Here is a 12,508-nt window from a genome sequence, read left to right on the forward strand (position 1 = left end):
CGTACCAGCGGGTGGCCGGCAGGTGGACGACTACCCGCCGTGTACCCGCTGGTACAGAACCACCCACCGGTCGGTGGACGGCGGGTGGTTGACCACCCGCCGTACCACCGCTGGTACAGGCGATGTGTTGTGCCGTTTTACCCCGTTCGTTATTTCCCCGTGCCCTGTTTGGTGTTTATGAGTCTCGTGTGATGTTTCGGGTACCATTTTAAGAGTTGTGTGTCGTAGTTATTGTTGTTGTTAAGCTTTGATTATTGTTGTTGTTGAAATTTGATTGTTGCTATTGAGGATTGACTACTGTTGTTTGAGTGTTGATGGTTGTTGTTATCATTGAGCATTGGTTGTTGTGATTGATTTGTCCATGATGAGAAAATAGATGTGATTGGTGGAAAAGATTTGTTGGCGGTTTAGCACAACGAGTGCTCGGTCATTGACTCATTGTGCTATAGGCAAAGACCCCCCTTGATTAGTTTGCTAAAGGCATATATCAAGTTATTAGCGCTGCGGTGCCATGTCATTGTGCTATAGGCACAGATCATGTGTTAATGGTACTGCGGAGCTATCAGATCGGTAGCTTTGTTGGCGGTATGTCGGTGGGGAGCTTGCGTGCTCCGGAGGAATAAGGGAGGCGATATAAGGGTAGCCTGGAGGTACATGTTGGAACTGATATAAGGATGGAGAGGAGTAAATGTTGGAACTTGGTATAAGGTTGGAGCATGGACATGTGTGTTGTTACTGTCTTGCTTGTTGTTGGGCCTTATTATTGCCTGTTTGTTGTTGAGCCTTATTATTGCCTTGTTTGTTGCTGAGCCTTGTTACTATCCTATCTTGTGGTTTTAGGTTGCATGCTAGTATTCTTATGTTGTTTTATGGTGTCCAGTCTGTTGCCGTGTCTCGAGTCTTGATCGTGGTTTTAAAGCTAGCGTTGCTTAGGATTATATATGTATTCCAGTTTCAAAATGATTTGCTTATATCTACCTATATTGTACTCAATGCTTGGGAGTGGGTTACCAGCATTATTCACTGATGGTTGTTACACTGCATGTTTTTCAAGGGCAGATCAACAACTTCGGAGTGTGATAGATGGACACGAGGACCTAGCTTAATTAGTTGTAGTCTTGGTAGATGGCCTGCGTGCCTTGCTTTGTATTTTGGATATTAAACTTGGATTATGTTCTATTTAGTTAGTTAGCCTGTGCATCTAAGTTCTCAAGCTTAGATGTGGCATAGCATCCCAACTTTTATTGTGTAGTCTCTACTCTGTTTGGGATATTAATGTTAGATTGCCTTTACTTCATAAGTTTAAAAGTTTTAAAAATTATGGGTGTTACAGTTGGTATCAGAGCCTAAGTTCTACCCCAGGACAATGCCTTTAAGATAAATACTTTAGGATGTTAAGTCTAAAACTCTAGGTGCTTAAATACTTAGGACCTAAGAATTTTATGACGCGCGGTGAGATTGTGAGTTTATTTACCGTTTCCTGCTTAATTTTCCTTTAATATACTCTTTACCTAGTTTAAAGTTCTTGCAATAAAAGAATCAAGGTAAGGGTGTGAGTCCCTGACTCACATCTATGACAGATGTTGACCCTGTAGAACCCGGAATGGCACCATCGAGAAACCAGGCAAGGACCCCTGAGCCCCATACCCACGATCAGCTAACACAGAATCTACAACAGTTAACTCAGGTCGCCTAGACACTGAGCAATGCCATCCTTAACAATAACAACCGACCACCCCCAAACGGGAACCATGATGTGGCTCGCCAAGTGTCAAACCATCGCCTACCTATTTTTGTGGGAGAAGAGGATCCCACAACGCTCGAGGAATGGATCCGAACGTTCGACAAAATCTTCGAGGTAGTGGGATACCCGGAGTAATGCCGCATCGAGCTGCACTCGTTCTACTTTGGACATGAGGTTGATCTATGGTGGGTTCACGAAGACCTACATGTAGGCAGGAACCTGGTTTCAACTGGGAAACCTTAAAGATCAGATTACGGGAACGCTTTTACCCCGCACACGTAAGAGCAGCCATGTACGAGGAGTTCCTCCACCTGAAACAGGGAGTCGCTACAGTGGTGGAATACCACAAGCGATTCCTAGAATTGGCTCGTTTCGCACCCGAGTTGGTCCCTACGGAGACAAATAAGGTAGAGAAATTCGTTGCGGGTCTCAACTTCGAGGCCTGAAAGGCCTTAACCGTAAGCAAACCAAGAACCGTCAACGAAGCCTACGCTAGTGCCGCTGACCTTTATCGGATTCAACTACTACAACGGGGAGTTCATGAACAAGTTAGGAGAAGGAATAACGGGAGTGGAGGCCCTAACCTAAAGAGGGCGAAAAACGAGTCCGACGCAAGGGCGACCAACCCACCAATCCAAGGGCCACCGACAAATTACAACGAGGCTAGCGGAAGGCAAAGAGCATTGAGGCAAGGATTGCCAAGGGAACGCCTTACGATGTTACAATTGCGGGGAAGGAGGTCACAAGGCCTTCCAATGCAACCAACCCGTATGTGCGAGGCCCCCGATCACGATGCAACAAGGAAATGCGAACAATCGAGGGAGCTATGGAGCATCCGGGAAGGTGTTTGTCATTAGCCGCACACAAGCTGACATCGAAGCCAAAGCCGAGGCCGGAATCGGCACCGAAGACATAGCCCTGGGAGACGAGGACCCCACGAATCAATTAGAAGAAAACCCGGATGAAGAATTCTATCTAGGATAAAGAGATGCTAATCCTTGTACACTACCCCTTTTATCGTAAAACCGCTTACTTAGTTCGATTACTTAGGATCCCTGTATTCTTGTAATACAATTAATTAATTAGTTCGACCAGTTTAATTATCTTACTCCACCCTCGAGCTAATTAGAAACTAATTTGTGCCTCTTATAAACTACGAAGTCCCAAAACCAATACTTAAGCATGCAAATTAGAGAGCCTAACTCGGAATTTTTCCCACCTTGAGACAAACAAATGGTAAAAACCCTCAAAAACATAAAGGAGTGCACCAAAAGCCCTAATGTCACTAGTAGGATTCAAACCATAGACCTCCCACTCCCAAACCCACACCTTAACTATTGGGCTATCATTGCTTCTTAAAACCCAAGGGAGACAAAACCTTCTTAACCCCCATTTCAAATCCCTAACACCCAAAATCCCTAAATCAAAAACCCTTCTCCTTCTTTCCCCTTTTCTCTCTTTCTCCCTCATCCTCCCTATCTCACTTCGGCCGAACACCCCCCAGACCCCCGCCACACCGCCGTCGACCAGCCAACTGCACCGCCCAGCGACCGCCCGACCGTCGCCCATCAAGAGCCCGCTACCGCGTCGCTCCGCCACAACGCGACCGCCACTTCCCCGCCGCTGCATCGATCAGCCACCAAGGTCCCCGGTCACTGCATCACCGACGCTGCCACGCCACACGCGAGGAACCGCCACCTCCTCCGCCCCCTCACCGTAACACACAGTGGTCGTGCTCGCCGGAAAAAATCACCGGAAAACCGCCGGAAAGTTTGCTGGGAAAATCAATGCCCCGAGACGTAACCCACCCCTCGTTCGCCCAAACAATGCCAAGGAGACCGGCCAATGCACGAGTCCCGGAATGGAACAATGCCGATTACACGGTATTGGGAGGTAAAGCACTCGAACCCGATCAATTCTCTCAAGAATTGGTTGATATTCTTAGGTTTCAAGGTTTGTGGGAGATGTACTTGGAAATAAAGAACGATACGTACCCCAAGTTGGTGAAAGAGTTCTACCACCACTTGGTAGCTACCAAGCATGGGGACAAATTGGAGATCACCTCCAAAGTCCGGGGTAAAGAAATAGTACTGACTGAAACCCGACTGGCCAAACTCCTAAAACTGACCGCCACGGGCGTATCGGAGTATGACCAAAAGGCTTGGATTGGTGCCCAAAACGTGGGGTACAAAGACTATATGAATTATTTGTTGGGAAAGGAAGACGGTTTCACTTCGGCCACGAGGCCAATTAAGAAGTTGTTAACTACCGAACAGAAACTCCTGGTCATGATTGTGACGGACAACCTGTTGCCCAACAACAACAAGAGCAAGGATGTGGGAAGCATTGAGTGCACCTTTGCCTACATTCTTAAGCACAAGGTCAAATTTAACTTACCCGCCCTTATGCTAAAACACATAGAGTTTTGCAAATCTAGCAATCGGCTCAGCCTACCCTACGGAATGATCCTAAGTTGGATTATGGAAAGAAAAGGGGGTAGACGTAGGCCGGACCGAAGCCAAGCCCATAGGTGGGATGGTCTTCAACACCCAAAACCTCCGCCGCAATGCCATTTACCATGTCGGAGAGGGACAATACATCACCCTCGATGAGGTATGCTTGAAGCCCCCGACCGAACAGAGATTGCTAGTGGAGAAATTGGGCATTTCAAACAAAAAGATGAATGTAAGCCGCTCAAAGAAAACTAGGAACACGAGGAGCAAGAATATGAGGAAGATGAGCCGAACCACCTGGAACCCGCAAGGGGAAGGAGGACTGAGGAGGACCAGAACGAGAGATCAACCAATGAACGTATCCTCGTGCAACTCGTGAGGCAAAACAGGATCATGGAAGAAGGATTCTCGTCATTGATTTTCGCGACAAGCTCTTTGAACCGAAGGGTGTCGGTGATCGAGACCATGCTAGGCTCGCGCAGAGCTTCAAGCTCGAGAGCGGGAAACCAAGGTAAACCTAAATCTCAAACCTTACTTGCCTTCTGACTTGATCAACCCTTGACTTATGCCTATTAGAAAACGAACATGTACGGTGATTTCCTAAATTGCTTGTGAACCTACGTTATGCCCGGGGACTAGGGGAGTAAACTGTACCTAAGCTTCGGGGACAAAGCTTCTCGTAAGGGGGGGGGGGGGGATGGTGTAACACCACATGTTACGAACTTCAAACCTGGATTAATTATTGAATTAACCCGTTAACAAATGGTTAAAAAGGATTTAATTTGGTTAGGATTCCCTTAATTAATTAATGTGGTCCACAACGGGCCGTGGACCCTCGCCTATATTAAAGACTTTAAGCTTGATAGGGATAAAGAAAGTAGACCTTCTACTATTTAGATTCTAATTAGGATTCCTAACTCTATAAATAGGGGATTGGGAAGCAATTAGAACCCTCTCACCTCTCATAACTCTAATACACGAATTTGCCCAAGAAACCTAGCAAAAGGGATTCCACACTATCAAGCCTAGGAAGATCAATCGGAGAAAAATCTTGGGAAAGAGCCTTAATAGCCAAGGAAGGATTAATTAAGGCTAAGAGGTAACCCATGTCGTACAAAACCAATTTTCCTTGCTATCTTTTATTGATTGGCTCCGTTGGTTAATTGAATGTGTGATTTGTAAGTATATCTTGTTAGAGCTCGTCTTTAGGTTTATATGGTGGATTCTTGCTATTCTTGAAAATCTTGATGATCTTGTGTGATGATTAACATGTTCTTGTATGTAATTATGTTTAGAGCTTGTCTTTAGGATTTATATTGCGAATCTTGTTGTCATTACGTTCTTGGCGTTCTTGGGTGTGTTTATACATGCTCGGGTGTTATTCTAGGTCTATGATTTGTCATTAAAGCTTGGTATGATCGAGTTCTTGAGGTTCTTGATGATCTTGAATCGTTGTGTATTTATTCTTAATTCTTAGCATGATCAGTGCTTGTATTTTGGGTTTAATTGTGTTGATTCCTTGGCCTAATTCTTGGTGTTTAAGTCCCTATTGTTGTTGTTATGTGTTGGGATGTATTTGGATTTGATTTTGGGTGTTATTGATGGATTTTCGGGTTTGGAAAGTGTTGAGTGAACATCGTACCAGCGGGGGGTCGGTGGGGGGACGAATCCCCACCTGACCACCCGCCAGTACCCGTTCCCCGTACCAGCGGGTGGCTGGCGGGTGGACAACCACCCACCGTGTACCCGCTGGTATAGGACCGCCCACCGGTGGGTGGACGACGGGTGATTGACCACCCGTTGGTACAAGTGGTGTGTTGTGCCGTTTTACCCCGTTCGTTGTTTCCCCGTGCCCCGTTTGGTGTTTATGAGTCGTGTGATGTTTCGGGTACTGTTTTAAGAGTTGTGTGTCGTGGTTGTTGTTGTTGTTGAGCTTTGATTATTGTTGTTGTTGAACTTTGATTATTGTTGTTGAGGATTGACTACTGTTGTTGTTTGAGTGTTGATGGTTGCTGTTATCATTGAGCATTTGTTGTTGTGATTGATTTGTCCATGATGAGAAAAGAGATGTGATTGGTGGAAAAGATTTGTTGGCGATTTAGCACAACGAGTGCTCGGTCATTGTGCTATAGGCACAAATCCCCCTTGATTAGTTTGCTTAAGGCATAGATAAAGTTATTAGTGCTACGGTGCCATGTCATTGTGCTATAGGCACTAACCCCTTCATTATTGTGCTATAGGCACAGATCATGTGTTAATGGTACTACGGAGCTATCAGATTGATGGTTTTGTTGGCGGTATGTCGGTGAGGAGCATGCGTGCTCCGGAGAAATAAGGGAGGCGAGATAAGGGTGGCCTGGAGGTACAGGTTGGAAATGATATAAGGATGGAGAGGAGCAAAGTTTGGAACTTGGTATAACGTTAGAGCATGGACAAGTGTGTTGTTACTGTCTTGTTTGTTGTTGGGCCTTATTATTGCCTATTTGTTGTTGAGCCTTATTATTGCATTGTTTGTTGCTGAGCCTTGTTACCGTCCTATCTTGTGGTTTTAGGTTGCATGCTAGTATTCTTATGTTGTTTTATGGTGTCCATTTTGTTGTCGTGTCTCGAGTCTTGATCGTGGTTTTAAAGCTAGTGTTGCTTAGGATTATATATGTATTCCAGTTTCAAAATGATTTGCTTATATCTACCTATATTGTACTCAACGCGTGGGAGTGGGTTACCAGCATTATTCGCTGACGGTTGTTACACCGCATGTTTTTTAGGTGCAGATCAGCAGTTTCGGAGTGCGCTAGATGGACACGAGGACCTAGCTTAGTTAGTTGTAGTCTTGGTAGATGGCCTGCGTGCCTTGCTTTGTATTTTGGATATTAAACTTGGATTATGTTCTACTTAGTTAGTTAGCCTGTGCATCTAAGTTCTCAAGCTTAGATGTGGCATTGCACCCCAACTTTTATTGTGTTGGCTCTACTCTGTTTGGATATTAATGTTAGATTGCTTTTACTTCATAAGTTTAAAAGTTTTAAAAATTAGGGGCATTACACTTAGTTTATATGTAATATGTGACATTTCCAGTTTACTTTGATATCAGATATGTCCCTTAGTCCTTGAGTTTATATGTAATCTGTGACATTTCCAGTTTACTTTGATATCAGATATGTCCCTCAATCCCTGAGTTTATATGAATGTCCTTGAGATTGTGTGTAATATGTGAATCTCCAGTTTACTTTATATCAGATTTGTGATATGTTCCTTAGTTTATATGTATTCTGTGAGATCTCCAGTTTACCTTAATGGCTCCTTAAATGGTGGAAGCCTTTAAATAAAATCCATACGTGATGAACTTTTACAATTGCCTGAATCTGGATTTTATAACGTGTAAGTTTATGGATATATGACCCTTAAATCGAAATAAAGCCTCTAAGTGGCTAAGTTGCTAAATGGTAATTGTGAATTGTGAAATAATGAAATCTAGATTATACATGATGAACTGTTTTCAATTGCCTGAATATGGATTTCTCTCAATTCTGCATGTTTAAGTGATTATGTGTGAATGTGCATGCTTTTGATACCTGTGTCCATAATTGTTGATGATTTTCCATGAGTGATTTCTCATTCACTAATACATTCCCCTTTATTTTTAGATGGAAAGTATTAGTGGTCTATCTTGAAGTCAACCTGAGGTGGAACTGTGGAAGCCCCAGCTGTAGAGACAAATACTTCTCATCACCTTTTGCCTCCACCTGTTCCAAAGAAAAGGAAAGAGGTTGAGACCAGATCTCCTGTATGGGATCACTTTGAAAAAATAATAAATAAATAAAAACAATTATGGTTGTGTTATCAAAGCAAAATGTTTATATTGTGCAAATTTTTTGCATGTGAGTCCAAGAAACATGGGACTTCTTCTGTAACACCCCGTGTTACGATCCCTAAACCAAATTAATTAATTAATCACCCACCCTAAAAATGGAATTAAAACCCACTAATTAGCAAAAAGGGGTCCACCATAGTCCATGGGCCTTTACCCCCAAAGCCAATCTGTAACACCCCCCAAAAACAAGACCTAAAAACAAGTCTTAACACATGCAGATTAACAACAAAACTAGCACAGCGGAAGATAAACGGAAACTGGATAAAAAAAATCCAAACAGGGGCGTTATGCCACGTATACCACACTAGGTAACGCTAAGGCGACAATCTGCAAGTGTAACACACTAACCCAAAACATTAGTCTAAAACAATCTAAAACCATTGGCGCGCAGGCCACAAAAACACAGTCTAAAGATACAGGTGCTAAGCTACCAGGCTCTAGACATCGCGCTCGACTACTCAACACCTGAAAGAACACAAAGATAAACATCGAGGTGACGCCCGGTCAGCGAATAATGCTGGTAACCCACCAATACCGTTAAGTATCATAAATAGGTAGATATAAGATATAAAAACCATTTTCGAAACGGAATACATATATATAAGTCAAAAGCCAAGATCAAAAGACAACACAAGACTCACTACTCACAAGAATAACACCGGGAACACATCCCAACCACAAAGGTTAACCACACACAAGGATAAAGACTCACCCAACGGCAACACATGCCAAAACACCACAAGCCTCCGTGACTACACACGTCACGAGAGAAGATCACACAACACCGGCTTTAAGAGCCCTTGCAACATCACCCATCGCGAGTTGGTATGCCTTCCTTATGCCCTGTTCCAACCTTATGGCTACCCCCAACCTTGTATCTTCTTTCCAACCATTACCTCCAGAATCCCCTGTACAGCCAAGTCCAACCTTATTCCGCCGGGATCGTCGTCCCCCACCAACAGACCACCAACGAACCACCACCAATCACGGCAACACATGCCCAGATAACACAATGTTATCCCCCAATCACGTGAACCTTTCTCGAAGGAACACAACTCCATAATCACGTCACGGCCACCACGAGGACCGCTGCAATACCTTGGTGACTAGCGTCTCATACCACTAATCGTGCAATCCAGGTAGAGCCACACACGCACCACCACTCACACGAATCAATCAACGGATTGCAAAGAAGGTATGAAACACACTCAATCAAGGAACGGGTCACAACCCAATGACAACAACGATGAATAACGCGCAAGTTATCATCAACCAAACGGAAGGTACAAACAACATACACGCTAGCATTAAGACAACAAACTAGCATGCTTATCAACGGGAACATCCCGGTATCACAACAAATCCCTTCGGGGATTTTCTCCTCCAAACACAAATTCAAGTCCAAAACATGCCAATTCTCACCAAACACAACAAAATGACTTGAACCAAGGAACATGCCAAGCAATGGCACAAAGGAACCCTAAACACAAGCTCTAGATATGCAATATCACAAGATAAATGCATAAAACCCTCACATTTCAAAGCAAAACACTTGTAGAATCCAAGAAATCATATATAGGTAAGCAAAATAGGTTTTGTAGAGCATGGGTTACCTCTTGAAGACCAAAAGACTTCTCTTACACCACAACAAGCTCTCCACTAAGCTCACTAGCCAAACCCACTTCAAGATCAAACCAAAAGATCATAAAGATCCTACCTTTAAGAAAAAGACAACTAAGATGGAACCAAAAAGACTAGACAAGCTTAGATCTTACCCTTCTAGATGCCCAAATAGATGAAAGATTGAATCTTGGAAGCAAAACTTGGAATCTTGACAAAGGTCTCACTTGGCTTGAAGAACAAGCTACTCTTCTTTTCTAGAGAGAAGGTAGAGATATTTTCTAGGAATTGTAAGGAATGAAATGAAGAAGTCTTCTAGGTTTAGATTACAACACTAGCTCTTGGTGAAAAGACAAGGATACCCTTACTAACTCTTAGAAAGTGTAAGGAACAAGGGAACTCCTCTCAAAGCACAAGGTACAACACAACTTAAAGAATGACTCGTCAAATACTAGTCCTTGAGTATTAAAAATCAGGATTTTAGGAATCAATTCCTCAAGAGATATAGAATTAATTACTCAATTAATTCATGGATTGGAGTGTGGATTTTTGGGGTGTCACACAATCCCTTAGTCCTATAAGGAATAGAATTAGCAAACCCATACCACTTAGACCCTAATTAGGACACTTAATTATATAAATAGGGACATAGGAGGCACCTAGAACTGGCACCACAATAACTTTCACCACACAAAGAATTCCCAAGAATCCCTATAGGAGAAATCAAGAAAGAAGAAATCTTAAAGAAAGGCCCTTGATAGCCGAGGAAATTAATTAAGGCTAAGAGGTAACCCATGTCTCAACAAAACCTATTTTCTTCGCTATAATCTCCTTCCTTGGCCTCCTTCTATATGCTTGTGTCTTGATTAATTCCTCTATGCTATTTGTGATATATTCTTGATGATTGATAAGATGATTTGTGTGTATTCTTGATAATCTTGATGATCTTGATGATGAAAAGAGGTTCTTGATATTGATGTGATGATTCTTGACAAATCTTGATATTTCTTGATGTTAAAGATAAATTTTGATTTTGATGATTTGGGAGGGATTAGAGCCCTAGGGTGGATTGGGAATTTGTGTTGTAATGTTCTTGATATATATTTGGGTGGGAATTCGCATGTTCGGGTGTTGTTTATGTTTAGAAGTCGTAATAGGATGAGTTATACATGATTCTTGCTTTTGATCCATTAATTGCCTACGTGATGTCGTTAATTGCATTTAAAAGTGTCTAAGCATGGTTTCGGGTTCCACAAAGGATCCCAGGACGTGATTGTGATGAAAGAGTCAGTGGGGGGTAGGTGGGGGTAGGGGTACCCGCCACCTACCCGCTGCCCGAAAATCACCGCCAGGCAGCGGGCAGGCGCCTGGCAGGCGTTCGCCCGCCGGCGACCCGCTGCCCGGGCGATGATCTCCGGCGGGTGGCCCTCCACCCACGAGCTACCCGCTGGTCCGTACCCACCCCGGGTCTTTGGCTTCCCCGTTTGATGTTCCCCATTCCCCTGTGGTATCCCAACGGACCCCATTTGTCGTACTTGAGTCTAGTTTGATGTTTTGGGTACCGTTCGTAGGATAAAAGAGTCTTAGGGATTGCATGCTAGTTGAATCGGTAACCCGTTGACCTAGGTGAAAGTCGTATGAACCCCTTAGGACTATTCTTAGTATGTGAATGATCACACGTAAGCTTATTTAGGTGTCTCCCCCTTGCCAATGTGCCATTATGTGCTATTATGTGTTATTGAGTGTTATGTGATGCATAATTCCCCAATTTGGTTGTGATCAAATTGGCTATACGAGCAGTTGGATGGGTTGAGAAACATCCCAACTGTTAACCAGGCCGGTTGCGATCGGTCAGGTATATAAATATTATATAGGGCTACGGTCCACTGTTTGGTTACTTATGAGCTGCGATTCATCCTCATGGCTGCGGTCAGTGATTCACTTCTTGGGCTGCGGTCCACATGGGCCTCGGGTACGATGACCCACCGAACTGGACGCGCCAGGCGGTGTGTAGGGCCAATAAACCCGAGGAAGGCTGTAGTCCACCGACCTGAGTAATCAGGCGGTGTGTAGGGCTACGGCTGGCTGCGATCCACCGAGTGATGGGCCAGCGGTGTGTAGGGTCGTAGTCTCCGAGGATCTTCGCCCACCGACTGAGTCTCTCAGCGGTGTGTAGGGCTTGATCCGCTACGGTCCACCGACTGTGCCCGTCAACGGTGTGTAGGGTCGTATGTCCCCCCTTGTAAAGGGGATCACAATCCACCGACTGCGCGCGTCAGCGGTGTGTAGGATTGTGGTCCGACGTTGAGTTCGTCAGCGGTCTTTAAAGGGTTGGTTGCGATCAACTCCCTTCATGCTGCGGTATGAGGTAGGGTGCTGCGGGGCCGTGTTAGTGCTATATGCGCTAACCCTCATGTTCGGGGCATGCGATTGGTCCCGTGGCGCCAGCTTAGTGTGATTGAGTGTCACAAATGATGATTGGATGATGATATGATTGATTTGGAAATAGACGGTGGCCTTAGTTACGTATTCTTTATGATGATTCTACTTAACTGTTATCATTGATTGTTGTGCTTACCCCTATTTGCTGAGTCCATTCCTGGTTTTAAAACTAGTGTCTCTTAAGTATATATCTTTCTGCTTCAAAATGATTTTCATATATCTATATATATCTATCTATAATGTATTTCAACGCGTTGGAGTGGGTTACCAGCATCATTCGCTGAACAGATATATTTGGCTTTCAGGCACAGATGATTAGCTCCCAGAGCGCGCTAGAGGAACTTGGAGTAGATAGATAGTTTTTCCTTTCGGCCTGCG

This window comes from Ipomoea nil, unplaced genomic scaffold (assembly GCF_001879475.1).
Source record: "Ipomoea nil cultivar Tokyo-kokei standard unplaced genomic scaffold, Asagao_1.1 scaffold3231, whole genome shotgun sequence".
Taxonomy (NCBI): Eukaryota; Viridiplantae; Streptophyta; class Magnoliopsida; order Solanales; family Convolvulaceae; genus Ipomoea; species Ipomoea nil.